The sequence below is a fragment of the Schistocerca piceifrons genome, chromosome 5 (genome assembly GCF_021461385.2).
Source record: "Schistocerca piceifrons isolate TAMUIC-IGC-003096 chromosome 5, iqSchPice1.1, whole genome shotgun sequence".
NCBI lineage: Eukaryota > Metazoa > Arthropoda > Insecta > Orthoptera > Acrididae > Schistocerca > Schistocerca piceifrons.
This window is the reverse complement of record NC_060142.1, coordinates 484,077,043-484,084,593: the sequence shown is the minus strand read 5'-3', so window position 1 is coordinate 484,084,593 and position 7,551 is coordinate 484,077,043.

Here is a 7,551-nt window from a genome sequence, read left to right as displayed (position 1 = left end):
ATTTGTATTCCTTTCTGCCTGCTTCATTTACTGCATTTTTATATTTTCTCCTTTCATTAATTAAATTCAATATATCTTCTGTTACCCAAGGATTTCTACTAGCCCTTGTCTTTTTACCTACTTGATCCTCTGCTGCCTTCACTACTTCATCCCTCAAAGCTACCCATTCTTCTTCTACTGTATTTCTTTCCCCCATTCCTGTCATTTGTTCCCTTATGCTCTCCCTGAAACTCTGTACAACCTCTGGTACTTTCCGTTTATCCAGGTCCCATCTCCTTAAATTCCCATCTTTTTGCAGTTTCTTCAGTTTTAATCTACGGGTCATAACCAATAGATTGTGGTCAGAGTCCACATCTGCCCCTGGAAATGTCTTACAATTTAAAACCTGGTTCCTAAATCTCTGTCTTACCATTAGATAATCTATCTGAAACCTGTCAGTATCTCCAGGCTTCTTCCATGTATACAGCCTTCTTTTATGATATATAGGGTTGTGAGTGTTATGTATGTTTCGTGTGGAATAAATGGTATACAAGTAGAGGCAACGGTCGTGTTATAGCAGACGTGAAATTATTTGAATAAGAGGCTCTCACAGAAGATGTGAAGCTTCAGTGTAGGTAGAGATGTGGGTGTGTGATGGAAATATCTGCTAAATTAATGTAGGTTAGAGTGTTGCTTGGTTAGTGATAGGCAGGAATTGAGTCTTTGTTTGCACAATGGAATGTTGTCTTTATTTTAGCAGAGAGAATGAGTTAGGTTAGAGAGTGATGATGCTTTTTGTAGACCATACCAAATGAGCGTTGGAATCTTTGCACGGCTTTTGTTGTCCAATGACACAAGCTCACATGAACTATGTATTGGAGTTGATGATGTTTTTGTATGATTATTCTAGGCTCTAGGGAGCTCGAACAGAGATTATTAATAAGACAGTTCCCTACATTATGTTGTATTGAAGAGGAGCACTGATGAGAATCTAGCTCACCAAGAAGAAAGAGTGGACATCAAGCAGCCGGAAGTGAAGCATTAGTAATATACAGTCTGCACTAACTTTCGAAATGCTCTAATGTGTTTTTTTTTCTTTTTGTTGTTACCTGCCGTAGAGAACCGCAAGTACCACCACGAAGAAGAACAGTCAGAGATAAAAAAACAAGGCCTGCACGGTCGATAGAAGCGCCGTATTGCCAGGAGCCGATCCAGAGACAGTATGATGACGTGTAGGCACTAATGTACCATGTAAACAGGATACAAGACATGAAAGAAATAAGGGTGAAGGCGATATAAAAGTGAGTATACCAGAATGAGATGTGTAGTATTATCGCCAGGTAAATTGATATTCAGTATTTTTCCTTGACTGATAATAATATCAGGTGTAAGTAGATATGACTATTGCTCCAATATATTTCGCGTGTGGTCAGTTGTTGTATGTTACTTGTCTGTCTTTGTTTAGAAGTTTGTTGTTGGACAGGACATTATGGGAAACTTGATAATACGATGGGACAAAGAAGTGATAATTAGCTGTAGCAAGTGGTTTCCATGGTAGTTTCATTTTTGTAAAATAGCATATGTGGAGCCATGGTGGACATGCCTTATGAAGACCAATATGGGTATCAGTAGGTCAGATAGTAAGTAGGTGTGGTTCTTAAGCATGTAATGAAGTAGGGCGCTGTGTGTATGTTAAATATTATTTAGTCTGGTGTCGGATAGAGTCTGTCTATCCATAAATAAAAAGTATATGTGCACCTGGTAATACAATTTATACTCCTTCTGAGTGACAACATGAATAAAAAGAAATTTAATTTATGTTTTTTAATGAGAAATTGAAGAATGGACATAAACTTGTGGGTGTGATACATGTTTTTGTTAGTAAAAGAAAAGTTGTTGATCCTCGCTATTGTAACAACCTATGTAAAGGAAAACAGGTGGACCTTCTGTCATATACATTGTAAAGATGCTATGGCTGTTTTACATGTGTTTGTTAATCTAGAGATAGGACCGTAACGGGGGGGTCTTGATATTTATACAGATGTGACGAAAGTACGATGGACACTTTTACACACGGCACACAGACGTAATGGAGCGACCGAGCGGTCACCACAGAGAACCTCGACAACCAGTCTCACGTCTGGGGTACTTGAGAGCGAGAGTGGACACCACACAGCGGAGGTCACTGTACCGGTGGAAACCCCAGGCCTTGCGCCTTCTGGGATGGGGACGGGGGCACAGCCAGGTGCCATGTGGTATACGCCTGCAGATCCAGACGTAAGGGCACAACACATGTGAGCCGGGCAGCTACAAGAGCCGTGGAATGAGGCAGGCTGTGCTGGTCGAGAGGCCACCAGCAGAATGGAGCTACGGCCAGGAGGGGTTCTGTCAACAATCCCCAGCGAGCACAGGTAATGGACTTCGGAAATTTCTTTGTGCACCTAATGGGGATAATTGTAAGATTTCGGCGCTCCTTAACCAGGTACTGACAGACGTTCTTCTGAGAATGATGTGTACGTGGTCTGCGGACGTGTCTGGACTCTGCATAAGGCAGCAAAAACCATTTCCTCTCTATACTTATATGGATATGGTGTCTGGTTTTTTCGGACATGTCCGAAAGAACAGACACCATTGATGACCTGCAGCCGTCTAGAACTAAACTAGAGTTGTATATTAATACCTTCAGCTGCTGACGGGCAATGATGTATATCAACGGGGACAGGTGAAAATGTATGCCCCGACCGGGACTCGAATCCGGGATCTCCTGCTTACATGGCAGACGCTCTAGTCATCTGAGCCACCGAGGGCACAGAGGATAGTGCGACTGCAGGCTCTGTCTGGCGCACGCCTCCCGCGAGACCCACATTCTCACCTTATATGTCCACACGTTACATTCATAGTGTCCCTACCCAACACACTCATTACTCGTGGAAGACATTTAAGGTGAGAATGTGGGTCTCGCGGGAGGCGTGAGCGAGATAGTCCCTGCTGCCGCACTACCCTCTGTGCTCTCGGTGCCTGAGACGGATAGAGCGGCTGCCATGTAAGTAGAAGATCCCGGGTTCGAGTCCCGGTTGGGGCACACCTTTTCATCTGTCCCCGTTGATTTTTATCAACCCCTGTCAGCAGCTGAAGCTGTTAATATATAATTCTAATTTCGTTCTAAATGGCTGCAGGTCATCAATGGTGTCTGTTCGTCCGGACATGTCCGAAAGAACAGACACCATATCCATATAAGTATATAGTTCTGGAAATACCGGCCATGACCTTCTTCTTTTGTGCGGATGCACACTTATTACCCGAACTCTTACGGGACTCGGGATTTGGTAAGAATGTCTTACGAGTAAAGAGTTTGTTGCGTAGGGACACTACGAATGTAATGTGTGGTCATATAAGGTGAGAATGTCGGTCTCGCGGGAGGCGTGCGCGAGATAGTCCCTGCAGTCGCACTATCCTCTGTGCCCTCGGTGGCTCAGATGCATAGAGCGTCTGCCATGTAAGCAGGAGATGCCGGGTTCGAGTCCCGGTCGAGACACACGTTTTCACCTGTCCCCGTTGATATATATATCAACACCCGTCAGCTGCTGAAGGTATTAATATATAATTCTAATTTCCTCTCTAATCCTGTTCCTGTTATAACTCATGGATGAAGTACTGGTAATCCTGCTCCAAAATTTATTACTTCATCTGATCGATATGAGTCTTTACGGCATTTCCTTGTGATGGTGTAGTTTAAAAAGCAACCCTGGCCTAACAATGTTTGAATAAGACCACCATCATGCCGCGCGGGATTAGCCGAGCGGTCTACGGCGCTGCAGTCATGGACTGTGCGGCTGGTCCCGGCGGAGGTTCGAGTCCTCCCTCGGGCATGGGTGTGTGTGTTTGTCCTTAGGATAATTTAGGTTAAGTAGTGTGTAAGCTTAGGGACTGATGACCTTAGCAGTTAAGTCCCATAAGATTTCACACACATTTGAACATTTTTGAACCACCATCACTCGGTGGTGTCCATCAGTGCTACTTTTCTCTCTGTGGGGGAGACAACTGTAATTTAATCTCAGAGGGTAAGTTGCTGCAAGCTAACGGATTAGTTTTGCTCCATCCTTGAGTACCATGTGCCTGGCACCTTTTCCGATGAACAGTGTCGAGAAATTGATCATTACCATTCGAGAACAAGGGAGAACCAGAGTCAGCGACAACGGACCTTTAAAACGTTGGCGCCACAGTTCAACGTTGGCAGTGTCTACGAGCACCGCTTTCGTTGCACAATCTGTCCCAATTCACATCCACGTGATGTGTCTGCGCTGTGAGTATCCTGCGTGTGACGTCCGAGTTGACCTTTAGTACATTCAGATACATCGGGTATTGTAAACGTGTCTCGTCGCCTTTAGTGTCCGAGGCTAATGATTCGATGCGTTTGCTCTGTGACTATATCTTTTGCTTCTTCATAACCTCGCGAACTTAAAGTTCGGTACAACCTGCACCGTACATGTTATTTTGTGTGTCTGCTTGTACATTGAAGCGCCAAAGAAACTGGTATAGGCATGTGTATTCAAATACTGAGATATGTAAACAAGCAGAATACGGCGTCGCGGTCGGCAAGCCCTATATAAGAACAATAAGTGTCTGGCGCAGTTGTTAGATCGGTTACCGCTGCTGCAATGGCAGTTTATCCAGATTTAAGTGAGTTTGAACGTGGTGTTGTAGTCGGTGCACGAGCGATGCGACACAGCATCTCCGAGGTAGCGATGAAGTGGGGATTTTCCCGTACAGCCATTTCACGCGTGTACCGTGAATATCAGGAATCCAGTAAAATATCAAATTTACGACAGTGCTGCGGTCGATAAAAGATCGTGGAAGAAAGGGACCAACAACGACTGAAGAGAATCGTTCAAAGTGATATAAGTGAAACCAGTCTGCAAATTGCTGCAGACTTCATTGCTGGGCCATCAAGTGTCAGCATGCGAACCATACAACGAAACATCATCGGTATGGGCTTTCGGAGCCGAAGCCTCGTTCTTGTACCTTTGATGACTCCACGACACAAAACTTTACGCCTCGCCTGCACCCTTCGACACCGACATTGGACTGCTGATGACTGGAAACATGTTGCCTGGTCGGTCGAGTCTCGTTTCAAATTGTATCGGGCGGATGGACGTGTACGGGTATGGAGACAACCTCATGAATTATGGACCCTGTATGTGAGTAGGGCTCTGTTCAAGCTGGTGGAGGGTCTGTAATGGTGTCGGGCGTGTGCAGTTGGAGTGATATGGGATCACTGATACGTCTAGATACGATTGTGATGGGTGACACGTACGTAAGCATCCTGTCATATCACCTGCATTCATTCATATCCATTGTGCATTCCGGCAGACTTGGGCAATTCCAGCGGAACAATGCGACACCCCACACGTGCAGAATCTCTAAAGAGTGGCTTCAGGCTTCTGAATTTAAAGATTTTCGCTGGCCAGCAAACTGCCCAGACGTGAACATTATTGAGCATATCTGGGATGCCTTGCAACGTGTTGTTCAGGATAGATCTCCATCCCCTCGTACTCTTACCGATTTATGAGCAGACCTGCAGGATTCATGGCGTTAGTTCCCTCCAGCACTACTTCAGACATTAATCGCGTGCATGCCGCGTGGTTTTGCGGCACTTCTGCGTGCTCGCGGGGGTCCTACGCGATATTAAGTTGGTGTACCAGTTTCTTTGGATCTTAAGTGTATTATATTTACTCTGTCAGCATAAAATGTGAGAATATTCAGGATGACTCATGACTTTAAAGAATGATGAACAACATTGACACATGTAACGGATTTGTGGTTTTGTTACTTGTTATCTATTTATTGTATTACAACGCCATGTGTTTTGTATATGCCATTTATTTTCTTATGTAGTTGACACCTTTCAGTAACAAATGTCTTTGCCTTGGGTAATGTGTTAAAGTTACGAGCATTTTGTAGTGGTGTGTCTCAGAAATGGAAATGGAAATTCGTGGTAAGTTCCTATGGGACCAAACTGCTGAGGTCATCGATCCCTTAAGCTTACACACTACTTAATGTAACTTAAACTAATTTACGCTAAAGACAAGACACACACCCATACTCGAACATCCGACGGGAGCAGCCGTGCGAACCGTGACAAAGTGCCCTAGACCGCACGGCCACCCAGCACGGCGGTTTGCATTAGATTAGAATTGGTATCTGATTAGTTAATGTATCTTGTATCCGTTAATACTGATCGTTTGCACTTGCTTTAACAAATACCGTTAACTTGTGTAATGTTCAAACCGGGTCTGATCTGTCCATTTACTTGGTACCGATATAATCTTGATCATTTCTATGTGTTTAAATAAGTAACTTTCACTTATATAATGTAGAAATCGTGTCTGTTTCGTCCATTTATCTTCAATCGGTTTAATATTGTTCATTTGCATTTGTTTTAATAAGTAACTTTTACTCTTGTAATCGTCTAGTATGCACATTCCCCTTACGAAAATGTTTCACCTTGGTGGAACTTTAAGCCTTTCGCTTGCACTGTGCTATGGGGTTTGTAGGTCTTTTGTGTGCTAAATAGGGATTACGACTCTTGATGCAGTCAAGACATTGCAGAGAGTTGTAAGAACAGTTGAACGGAACGCATAGTGCCTTGAAAAGATGATATAAGACTCGAATCAGCTGAAGTAACACAATGTGAAACGAATATAGTCAAATTAAATCAGTCGATGTTCAGGCAATTAGATAAGGAAATAAGACACACACAAAAAAATGGCTCTGAGCACTATGGGACTTAACTTCTGAGGTCAACAGTCCCCTAGAACTTAGAACTACTTAAACCTAACTAACCTAAGGACATCACACACATCCATGCCCGAGGCAGGATTCGAACCTGCGACCGTAGCGGTCGCGCGGTTCCAGACTGTAGCGCCTAAGTAAGACACTGAAAATAGTTGATGAATTTGGTTATAAGGGCAGCAAAATAATTGATGATTATCGTAGTAGAGATGACATGAAATGTAGGCTGGCTGTAGCAAAAGAAGCATTCCTGAAAAAGAGAAATTTTGTAATATCCAATATAAATTAAAGTGTTAGGGTAGAAGTTTATGAAGTGTGATGCTTTAGAAGAATGCTGCACATGAGATGTTTACATCACGTACTAATGAGGAAATAATGAATCAGTCGGCAGTCGGGAGACACATTCTGAGGCATCAAGTAATTGTCAGTTTGGTAATGGGGCGAAGCGGGGTATGGGGGGCTAGAAATGGTAGAGGGAGACCAAGAGTAGAGTAAGTATGCAGGTGGAGGCGGTTGTCGGTTTTTAGTAATTATTCGGAAATGAAAAAACTTGCACAGGACAGAGTGGAGAGCTGCACCAAACCAGTTTTCAAACAGAAACACGCAACAACAACATTGTTGAGGAGTTTTGAAAGTAACATTGATTTCAGCTTACTCGTTACGTTCACCAAACTTGTTTGTAGGTTTTAGTACTAAGTATGTATTAGTTGAAGCCTTCGACACCACTTCACCAACTCACAACAGAAATATCAGCTTTCAAACTAACCTAGACTTCTAGCT